Source organism: Panthera onca, chromosome C1, assembly GCF_046562875.1.
Source record: "Panthera onca isolate mPanOnc1 chromosome C1, mPanOnc1 haplotype 2, whole genome shotgun sequence".
Lineage (NCBI taxonomy): Eukaryota > Metazoa > Chordata > Mammalia > Carnivora > Felidae > Panthera > Panthera onca.
In genome coordinates this window covers 150,008,701-150,021,098 of record NC_138346.1, presented here as the reverse complement: position 1 = coordinate 150,021,098, position 12,398 = coordinate 150,008,701, and positions in this window count along the sequence as shown.

Genomic DNA, 12,398 nt, shown 5'->3' with positions numbered 1-12,398 from the left:
AAAAAAAACTATTTACGTTCTATAAGTAAAGGTATAAATTTATATTCTTTGCTATCACAGGATAGTTGAAGAAGCCCAAACAAAAGATCTGGTTTCAAATAAGCACCATTGTTCTAAAGGGCACTTTAGATATTTACAGAATCAATTAGAATTTTGTTTCAATTACTAAGTAAATTTTCACCTGGTTGAAAGTTACTGCCCTCAAGGGCTACTCCTATTAGTAAATGATTGTATGTACATGTATATATGTACGTATACACTTTCTGCCTCATTCCGTGACAGAGGTAGTTAGAACAGGGTGACCTGCAAGCCTATGTAATGGTTTTAGAAGGTAGGTGGACCCTGAAATAACAGGCAAAATTTTGTTATATATGAAGATATGGCCATTTTTCCTGCAGTGATACTTAAAAAAAAAATTTTTTTTAATGCTTATTTTTGAGAGAGAGAGAGAGAGAGAAAGAGACAGTGTGAGAGGTGAAGTGCCCGCAGAGAGGGAGATGGAGAATCTGAAGCAGGCTCCAGGCTCTGAGCTGTCAGGATAGAGCCTGACGTGGGGCTTGAACTCGTGAAGCGCGAGATGATGACCTGAGCCGAAGTCAGACGCTCAATCAACTGAGCCACCCAGGCACCCCTGTGCAGTGATACTTAACGTTTCACCATATTATCAAAATAAGTTTAAAACCGGAGTTAAAGGTAGCAAGATGTGGTGCAGAGAACTAAAACCGTGTTTGGTGTCTAAAATCGGTTCTACGACTTGACACCTCTGTGACCTTAGATAAGTCACTCAGCCTCTCTGAGCCTCAGTTTTCTCTTCTGCGAAATAGTAATAACAATACCTACCATCATGTATTCTGATTAAATACAACTGCAAATAAAGCCCTAGCAGTGGTTCCAACACTGAGCAAGCAGCCTCACTCTCCCTATGGCCCAAACAGCCAGGTCAGCTTCCTGAACAGGCAACAAGATTCTTAAGGGGCAATGGAGGCTCAGGAAACTTACCTGTTCTACGAAGGGGAATGCAGGAGCTTAATTTAAGTCCAAATCGCAATCAGCCATATCACTTGCATTTGACTTTTATTGAGGGCCTTATATATATGTAGCACATTTTACTTTTCAAAGTACCTCGTATCTATTATCTCTTTTATCTCTTTGAAACTAGATGGGGCTAATTTTACTGTCTTTGTAGTCAGCATTTCCAATCCAAAATGACAAAGACATCACTCCAGAAGCAGGGGCTTATTTTGGATTTTCACTCCGACCAATATTAATATTATGGAAACCTGTTCAAAATAAAATACCCCCAACCACCTGGCAAAGTAGAGTTCTTCCATGTAGAAGAGAAAGGCTGGCTCTGTGTGATGCTGTTACAGTGACTTCTGCTCAGAGATCAAGGTGGGGGAGGGATTAAACCAAACTATAGTAATACAACCTCTAACAAGTCACTGTTTAGGTATTACACTGCTTTCCAAATATAGAATCCCACAGTTGATTCTGATTCAAACATTCTTAGCAAACCCAACAGCTCCAAATAATAGATATTGGCTATAAAAACTAGCCACAGGGAAGCTTTTTAAAATCTTGATTAATAAAAAGATTAACAAGAAGACTGATGAGTCAGTAAAGCATAAAGCCTATTTACAATGGCATAAAAACAGCATATGCAGGGGCGCCTGGGTGGCGCAGTCGGTTAAGCGTCCGACTTCAGCCAGGTCACGATCTTGCGGTCCGTGAGTTCGAGCCCCGCGTCAGGCTCTGGGCTGATGGCTCAGAGCCTGGAGCCTGTTTCCGATTCTGTGTCTCCCTCTCTCTCTGCCCCTCCCCCGTTCATGCTCTGTCTCTCTCTGTCCCAAAAATAAAAAAATAAAAAAAAAAAAAAACAAAACAAACAAACAGCATATGCAATACCTTCACAATGCAATAATTATGATCGAACTCATTCAAGTATGGTTCTTACGTCTTAAAATGCCTGTCAAAGTATGAGTACGGAAACTCTCAGGTAAAGACGTAGGGGAGAGAAAAAAAGCTATTAATCCCTTAAGATTTTCATTCAAGAACATTTTATTTCCTTCTTCAAAAACCAGCAGTTAGAGACTTTATCAATGGGACTTAAAAGGAACATAATTTTATGTTCATCACAACTCTCACGTGACTAACCATTAGTAATGAAGCAGGTAATAATAGTGCATGTTGGTAAATTACAGACTTGAGGACACACTAAGCCCTTTCTATTTTGATACAGGGAAAAGTAAACTTTAAAGTAGACACACGCCGTGTAACAGCAACCCACAGGAACAAAGAGAAAATGAGACAACGGCAATCAATTTATGGCACCAAGCTGTCCCAGAAGCAAGGAATTTCATTCACAAGGACTGGCCGCTACACTTGCTGCAAACGTTGGCTTTCCCAAAGTCACACAAGCTCTTTCTGGGGTGCACTTTAAAAAACTGCCAGGTGTCCGGACCCCGAGGCGCCGAAGGAGTGCCCGCCAACCACCCTTCACAGCCACCCGGGGGGCGCCGCGCAGGATGCGGTGTAGGTGGAGACGCCCGGCAGGAGAGAGCCTATCTGCGGTATCAGACGCGCTCTTACAATCTACAAACTGACACACAGAGGCTGTTTATTCACGGAGATGAGACGCTTAACTGGATTCAGCTGCAGAAAATGAGAGAAAACCAGGGAATATGTGTGAATAGTAAAAACCTCAATTGACAAAGGAACGCAACGTCATTTCTTCAGAAGCGCTGTCTCACTCAATCAGACTCAAAACTCCTCTCTTCACCCCTGCCACCCCCGCAGTAGCGTCCCCGCTGACCTTGCGCTGGGAGGTGCAGCCGCAGCCCGCCCTCCTCCCTGGCCTCCGCGCCACCAGCAACTTCGGACGGCCCAGCTTGGCTGGAGTCCGCTTTCGCCCCGCGCAGGGGTCCCGGCTGAGCACCCCCATTTCCATCCGCCCCCCACGCCGCTAGTAAAGGCCACTCGAGTCACGAGACGCTGGCTGCGCAACTTCTGGACCATCTCTGAGCCCCCGGCCGCCCCCCAGACGGCAAACCCCTCCCCAGCTCTTCCAGGGCAAGACTCTGGCCGCAGGTGGCTTCAGCTCTCAGGGTCCCTGCCTCAGGCTTCCGGGTGGGCGAAGGCCTGGACGGGGGTTGCGCGGCAGAGCCTCCCGCCCGCGCAGCTGGGGTGCGGGCTGACCCCAGCCAGGGGCCCCCGACCTACCCCACTGACCTTGGGCAGGCTGCCGAGCGGGCGCTGTGCGGAACCGCTGCAGCTCGCACCCCGCTCCCACCTTCGTCCCTTCCATGGCGCCGACGTCCGGGGGTCCTGACCCTCTCGCAGTGTGTCACCGACGGCTCCCAACATCGCGGTCCCTCCCTGCACTCCGTGGGCGCCGTTCCCACGACACCTGATGCCTCCGGGCGGTGCCGGGCTCGACTCACCTGGGGAGGAGGGGGGGGTGGCGCTGCCAGCGGGTCAGGCAGGGGGGTGTCAGGTCTTCTTCGCTGCAGGGGGAGCGGCAGGTTCGCGCGCCGCTCTAGAAGCCTCCGAAGCTCTGCTTAACCCGGTCCAACTGGAGCCCGGAGGCCGTGAGTCGCCGGCGGTGGCATCCTCCCCGCCGCCGCTTTGACTCGTGACCCTCCTCCCCTTTGTCCCACTCCTTTCCACGCCCTTTCTGGGTAGTCTTTCAGCGGGCCAGGTGGTGCGAAGGAGGCCTCCGAACGAGCCCGGCGCGGTCCGGGTCTCGGGCACCCTTTCACGCCCCTCCCGGTTCCTGTAAACAACCCGCATAGCCCTACTCGTTTTTCTCCAGTGCTCAGGGGCTTCGGCGAGGTAGGTGCAAAAAAGTGCGTGGGCTCCGGGCTTCCGACCGCAAAGGGGCCTCCCCTCCTGGCCGAAGGCTCTCACACGCTTGTGGGGCGGGGGTAGACCTGAGGATGGGTGTAAAGGGCCTGGCTGCGGGTGAGTGCTCAGTGCTCTCCAGCAGCCGTCCATTCTGAGGACTGCAAACGGGGGAAATCGTGAAATTTGTAAGACTTTTCAAGCCTGAGCCTTTTACCCTCTCTAGGCCTTCCAGCTTTGCAGAATTGCTTGTAAGCAATTAATTAGACTCCACTAGGCTGGGTGCTGGGGACAGAAAGAGCCCTGGAAAGCTCTTAGAAGAAATAAAAGCTGGACTCTGGACATACTTGAGGTAGTGATGAAGATTGTGTGGCCAAACATTAGCCAGACTGCTAAACCTCCTAAGCTCAGCTGTGCCTAGGATTACATTTTTTTGTAAAATCCAGTTTTAGCAAGAACCTTGCTAAGTCAGTTTAACCAACACCCCCGCCCCCAATATCTGATCATCTTCAGTATGTAATTGTGTTCCTCACCCTCCATCAGCCCCCATGAAGTCTGGTCACCCTGGCCGTTTTCAGCGAGAGTCCTGTTAGGTGGGTTTAGCCAAAACTCCCCTGATCTTGTTTTCTCTTGGTAATTTTCCATTCACTGACCCCTGTCCTGCTCCTGGGCTATCAATTCCCACTTGCCCATGCTGTATTACCAGTTCAGCCTCATCTCTCTTTCGCCACTGTAAAATCCCATTGCAGGGGTCCCTGTAACTATCAGGCTGGTCCTAAATAAAGTCTGCCTTACCATGTTTATAAAGTGTCATCCAATCTTTTTTTCTTTAAAAGTAGATCTTCCACTATAACCTCTTTCTTCACGAATTCTTTTTAAAAATTAAACCTAAGTTTACTTGTCAGAAAGAGATCAGGAACTTTGATTAATTTTAAATACAACCGCATCAGGTTTGATTTTTTTTTCTTTTTTTGCCATGGATAAATTTGTAAAAGTCACTGAATATCCATAACAGATAATTACCCCAAATTATATCAAGAGTTGTCAGATCTTTTAATACATTTTATAAACCTTTCTTCAAATCCTAAACGAGTTTGCATCGATAATTTATAAACAGAAATATCTTTTCTTGCAATGGAGTACAAGAATTTTATGCTGCTCATAAACCTGAATCCCAGGTGCTGTGAACAAGATACATATTCAAAAGTGCCCAATTGGCACACTTGATTCTCAAGTGCAATTTGGAAAATATAATTTAATCTCTAATGTCTTGTATGCCTTCACATGATTTAACACTATCTCCTTACCATAACAGTGAAGTCTTCATAACAGTGGGAGTTTGAAATGCCTGATTGTTCAGGAACAATCTCAACTTTGGAGAGGTTCACAGGCATAAATGATGACCCTCACTTAACCCTAGTTGGAGCTGAGTTAAGTAAACTGAAGAAAGTTGAGTCATACAAATGGGGGCCCACATTCCCTTTTATACCATTTACTGACTGACTGTGGGGAATTACGGAGTCTCTCCACCTCCCCATTTCCTTCTATGTATAATCTGTCAAATGAAAGGAATGATAAATTTTAATTAATAGTATACATATAAAGCACATAATACTTTGCCTGTCATATTTTATGTGCCTGTAACTATTGATCTGTTTTTATATTTTTGGAAGATCTAAATTAATGAAATGATCAACCACGTTCATGGATTGCAAGACTCAATATTATTAATATAATTCTCACCAAATTCATTTATAGTTTCAACCCAATCCCAATCAAAATTCCAAAAAGCTGTTTTGTAGACATTGACAAGCTGATTCTAAAATTAACATGTAAACACAAAGAGCAAAGAATAACCACAGCAATTTTTAAAAAATGTTTGTTTATTTATTTTGAGAGAGAGAGCGCGTGCGCACACACACAAGCCGGGGGAGGGGCAGAGAGAGAGGGAGAGAGCAAGGATCTTAAGCAGGTCCCACTCTGTCAGTGTGGAGCCCCATACGGGGCTCAATCTCACAAACTGTGGGATCATGTCGTGAGCCAAAATCAAGAGTCACATGCTTAACCGACTGAGCCACCCAGGTGCCCCTAACCACAGCAACTTTTAAAAATAAGGACAAAACTGGAGAACTTGCCTCACCTGATTTTAAGATTTATTATAAAGCTATATAAGCAAGACAGTTTGGTATTCATAAAAAGAGACATATAGAGTCTATGGACATATAGAATATACATAGACAGTGGAACAGATGAAAGAATCCAGAAATAGATCCACACATATATATGATAAATTTATTTTTCTCCCCTTTTCTCTTTTGCTTTTTTAATGTGAAATTAGTATTTCACTTATTTTGTACTCGGTTATGTCTCCCGTTTTTTTTATTGTTGAGGTACAGTTGACACACAATGTTGTTATTAGTTTCGCCATACAATTCTACACCATAACACCGTAACAATTCTACAATTCTATTCATTACTCAGTGCTCACCATGATAAGTGTAGTCACCATCTGTCAGCAGACAATGTTATTACAATATTATTGACTATTTTCCCTATGCTGTACTGTTTTTCTCTGTGTACGGTCATTTGATTTTTGACAAAGGGGCCAAAACAATGTAGAGGGGAAAATTAAACCTCAACAATCAACATAATAATATTATTGACTCAAAGGAATGTACTGACATCAAATCAAAAGGAAGACAGGAGGGGCGCCTGGGTGGCTCAGTCGGTTAAGTGGCCGACTTTGGCTCAGGTCATGATCTCGCGGTCAGTGAGTTCAAGCCCCGCGTCGGGCTCTGTGCTGACAGCTCAGAACCTGGAGCCTGTTTCAGATTCTGTGTCTCCCTCTCTCTGACTCTCCCCCTTTCGTGCTCTGTCTCTATCTCAAAAATAAATAAATGTTAAAAAAAATTTTTTTTTTTAATTAAAAAAAAAAGGAAGACAGGAAATGCTGACGTGTACAGTCAAAGATGAAGGTCAACATTTCTGGAAAGCATGACAAGAGCACGTTAGACGGCAGCAGTTAAGATCTAATCCATCTTGCTTGTTATCGTTGTCATGTTATAAGCGTGTGTTCCTGGCCTTACTGGTGAGTACTTGTTGCAAATAAAATAAACATTAATATGTTTATATACATAGAATACATTGTGCTAATCCTATGGATGGTATTTCAAGAAATACCAAGTTTTGTAAGAAAAATAACTCCCTAAGTTGGTAATGTCAACATATTTCTTTTTCTTTCTTTTTTTTTTTCATATATGTGGTTGATCTTGCTAGGAGATCCAAATATTACATTATTCGAATATAGTCCAATCATGTTTGCTGCAATTTGTGTTAGAATATGTACTAAAAGATATAGTTCTTTGTAAAACAGACAAAATATTTTCACTGCTGAAAAAGTAAATGAGTTTATATAAAGCAACGTATGCCCTAATACCCAACTGGGTAATGCTTTTGGAAGCGCTTCATAAAACTAAACCAACATTGGGGTGCCTGGGCGCCTCAGTCGGGTTGAGTATTGGATTCTTGATTTCGGCTTAGGTCATGATCCCAGTGTCGTGGGATAGAGCCCCACTTCGGCTCCGTGCTGAATGTGGAGCCTGCGTAAGATTCTCTCTCTCTCTGCCCCTCTTCTCCTCCCCACCCCTCCCTCTGTAAACACACACACACACACACACACACACACACACACACACACACACACAAAACAAAAAAACTAAACCAACATCACAGAATGAGAGAAAATTTTCCTTATCTGGAATATTTGTCACAAAACAAAGATCAAATCTGTTGGATAAGACAATATTTTATGTGTTTTAAATTATCATTTGAAGAATAACTTTTTAAGTGTTAATTTTTTATTTTTAAAAATGGTTTTTTATTTAGTGGCACCTGGGTGGCTCATTTCGTTAAGTATCTGACTTCGGCTCAGGTCATGATCTTGCAGTTCGTGATTTGGAGCCCCGTGTCGGGCTCTGTGCTGACAGCTCAGAGCCTGGAGCCTGCCTCGGATTCTGTGTCTCCCTCTTTCTCTGCCCCTCCCCTACTCGCACTCTGTCTTTCTCTCTCTCTCTCTGTCTCTCTCTCTCTCAAAAATAAACATTAAAAAAATTTAAAAACAATGATATTTATTTAGAATTTATTTTGCATTAATGCTTTCTTTTTTTAATGACTTCTTTAATGAAATGTCTGTAATAAGTAGTGATCATTGCTGCATGTAATTAAAATACCCAATCTTGTCCAATATTATTAATAATAATAAACCTTACACCATGCTTTTATTATCTTTTTTTTTTTAATGCTTAGTTTTGAGAGAGAGAGAGAGAGAGAGAGAGAGCGAGCAGGGGAGGGGCAGAGAGCAAAGGAGACAGAGAACCCCAAGCAGGATCCACACCATCAGCATAGAGTCTGTCTCAGGGCTCGAACCCACAAACCATGAGATCATGACCTAAGCCGAAATCAAGACTCCACTGTTTTTATTTTTATTTTTTAACGTTTATTTATTTTTGAGACAGAGAGAGACAGAGCATGAATCGGGGAGGGTCAGAGAGAGAGAGGGAGACACCGAATCTGAAATAGGCTCCAGGCTCTGAGCTGTTAGCACAGGACCTGACACAGGGCTCAAAATCACGAACTGCAAGATCATGACCTGAGCCAAAGTCAGACGCTCAACGGACTGAACCACCCAGGCGCCCCTATTATTATATTTTTTTTAAACGGAAAGAAAGCTCTGGAACTTTTAGTATAACCCTATCACAGGAAAATGATTCATTGTTCATTATTATGGTTACTCATTATATTTCAAAAACATGTACATAAAGTGTTAGGAAAAATACAAAATAACATGATTTCAGGAATTTCATTTTTGTGTTGTTCCTGAATCCCACAGGTTAATATCTGTTGGGAATTGGGAAACATTACCACAGTAACTAATGAATACCTACAGTTTTCTTGGCATCTGATGGATAAAAGAGAGCTTTTTCACATCTTTATCTTCTTACTGTCTCCAAAATCCTGTTTCAAGGTATCAGAGTCCAGGTGAAGTTCTCAGGTAGCATGAGTGTTAAGTCACACATATGTCAACCCCAAATATTTTTCACCTTTCTCTTAATATCTTTATATACTCATCTTTCCCCCTTAATTCCTTCTCTTCTTTTAAAATTAAAATGTTTACTTATCAACACATATATTCAACAATCTTCTATATTCTTTTTTCTAATTTTTTTAAAATGTTTATTATTGAGGGGCGCCTGGGTGGCTTGGTCAGTTAAGCGTCTGACTTCGGCTCAGGTCATGATCTCACGGTCCGTGAGTTCGAGCCCCGCGTCGGGCCCTGTGCTGACAGCTCAGAGCCTGGAGCCTGTTTCAGATTCTGTGTCTCCCTTTCTCTCTGGCCCTCCCCTGTTCATGCTCTGTCTCTCTCTGTCTCAAAAATAAATAAACATTAAAAAAAATTTAATGTTTATTATTGAGAGAGAGACAGAGCATGAGTGGGGGAGGGACAGAGAGAGAGGGAGACACAGAATCTGAAGCAGGCTCCAGACTCTGAGCTGTCAGCACAGAGCCTGATGTGGGGCTTGAACTCACAGACCACGAGATCATGACCGGAGCTGAGGTCAGACGCTTGACTGACTGAGCCACCCAGGCGCCCCAACAATCTTGTACATTCTAATAAGAATATTAGGTCCTATGGATAGGAATATGAACAAAACATAGTTCCTGCTCTTAAAGATCTTACAGTCTAGAAGATTTTTTAATTTTAAGAAAACTGCAAATACAGAAAAGCACAACAAATAATAAAAATACTCACGGCCCCCAAATTCAACAAATTTTACAGGTCATTTGATTTATTTCCAGTCTTTCTATTTTACAAGAAATAAAACATTATAGTTAACCATCCCTCCCCAAGTGTAACCTTCTGTCACGAATTGGTATAAATCACCGCCATAGTTATTTTCTCACATACACATACCCGTAATAAATAGAAATCACTCCTGTGTGTTTTTGTTCCCAAAGATGGCATTGCTCTGTATGTAGTCTGCAACGTTTACCTCACCATTTTGGTTCCAAGCTATGTCCATGCAAGTTTGTTTATTTTAGCAGCTTTGTGGTAATTTATTGACTAAATAAAAACAGTATCCATTTCCCACCTAAAGGACATTTAGGTTATTTCTATCTTTGGCCATTACACCGAAATTCTGAAGTAAACATCGATGTACCATTTCCTCATTCACGTATGTAAGAGTTCCTCTAGGGTAAATATCCAGGAGTAGAATTGCTAGATGATAGGCTATGTACATTCTCAGCTTTAATAGATACTTTCAAATTATTCTCCAAAGTAGCTGTTCCAAATAATTTATTGAATATTATATGGTATATCTTCTTATTTATTTATTTATATATTTTTAAAATTTATTTTTCAGAGAAACAGAATGCACGGGCACACATACATGAGTAGGGAGGGACAGAGACAAGGAAAGAACCTTTTTTGTTTTAAAGTTTATGTATTTATTTTAAGAGGGACAGAGACAGCATGAGTGGGGGAGGGGCAGAGAGAGAGAGGGAGAGAGAGAGAATCCCAAGCAGGCTCTGAACTGTCAGTGTGGAGCCTGATGTGGGGCTCAAACCCATGAAGCCATGATTTCATGACCTGAGCTGAAACCAAGACTCAGACGTGCAACCCACAGAGCCACCCAGGCACCCAGGGAGAGAGAGAATCCTAAGCAGACTCCCTGCCCAGCACACAGCCTACACAGAACTTGATCTCACTCACAACTGTGAGATCATGACTTGAGCTGAAATCAAGAGTTGGACACTCAGTCAATTGAGCTTCCAACTCTTGATTTTGGCTCAGGTCATGGTCCCAGGGTCAGGTCGTGGGATTGAGTACCTCTGTCCAGCTCCATGCTGTGCATGGAGATTCTCTCTCTCTCTGTCTCTCTCTCTCTTCCTCTGCCCCTCTCCCCTGCTCATGTGTTCTCTATCTCAAAAAAATAAAATAAAATAAATAAAATAATTAAAAAAAATGAAAATATCCTCAATCCTATTTTTAAAACAAGGGAGAGAGTTGGACGCTTAACCGACTGAGCTACCCAGGTGCCCCATATGTGGTGTATCTTCTATATGCCAGGCAGAAATTCAGGCATTGGGGATGCTGCAGTAAAAAAGACAAAAAAAAAAAAAATTCTGCCCTTGTAAGTTTACATTTGAGTGGACAAAAGCAGTCAATGACCATAATTAGTACATTATAGAGTGTGTTACAAGGTGTTAGATGCTGTGGGGAAAAAAATAAATCAGAGAGACAGTGAGGAATGTTGAGAAGATGCCATTTCAGATAGCGTGGAGATAGACCTCATTGAGAAGTTAACATTTTCGCGACAAACTTGAAAGATACCTACTTTAAGTATTCCAGCAGAAGGAACAGTCAACGTAAAGCAGACGTGTGCCTGGTATGTTTGGGTAACCCCAAGAAGGCCAGTGTGTCTGCAGCAGTGTGAACCACAGAGAGGACTGGTGGGAAATGAGGCCAGTCGCAGGGGCTGGGTTATGCTGGACCACAACTGTAGGCCACTGTGAGGACTTTGGCTTTCACGTAGCGTGAAATGGGAGCCATTGGAGGGTTTCAAGCAGACGACTGGCATGTTTTGTCATATGTTTTAAAGGTGTATCCCTCTGGCTGCAATGTTAAAAATATATCCAAAAGGATGAGAGATGAAAGCAAAGGAGTCAAGGACAACTCTTGGGTTTTGCCTGCACAGCCATAAAGATGGAATTGCCATCAACTGAGGTGAAGCAGACTGCAGGACGAGCAGCTCGGTGGGGAGAAAATAGGAGTGCGTTTTGAACATGTGCCTGAGATGTCTACTAAGCGCTTCTCAGACTATCAGTTGGAGGCTACTTGATTTGGTTGGAATCCCAGCAGTTTCAGGTTCAAACAAGGACCCCTTCCTTCCCTCCCACCCTCTCTCCCTCCCAGGCACACTGATGCAGGAAAAAAAAAATAATGACTCCTATTCAGGGTCTTCAACCCCTAGTTTCTGAGCTCTTTTTAAAAAATTCTTAAAAAGGGGTGGGAGGGTCATTCACTAAAATAACAATTAGCAAAGAGCCACCTTGTATCTAATTTGTCAGATTACCCTTCGGTAAATCCAATCTGAAAGTTATCAAAATGAACTTAAATAATCAGAGAAGTATTTTCAGCTACAAATTCTTGGCTCATTACATTTTTACTCAACTAGTAAGACTGAAACTAATTTTTTGTTGTTTATTTTTTTATTTTTGAGACAGAGAGAGACAGAACATGAACGGGGGAGGGCCAGAGAGAGAGGGAGACACAGAATCTGAAACAGGCTCCAGGCTCTGAGCTGTCAGCACAGAGCCCAATGCGGGGCTCAAACTCACGGACCGCGAGATCATGACCTGAGCCGAAGTTGGACGCTTAACTGACTGAGCCACCCAGGCACCCCTGAAACTAATTTTTAAATATCTTCACATTTTAGGCAAATTTAATTCAGCATCTCCTGGAGAGCATATCCGTGTTCACTAGTCACCATAAGAAT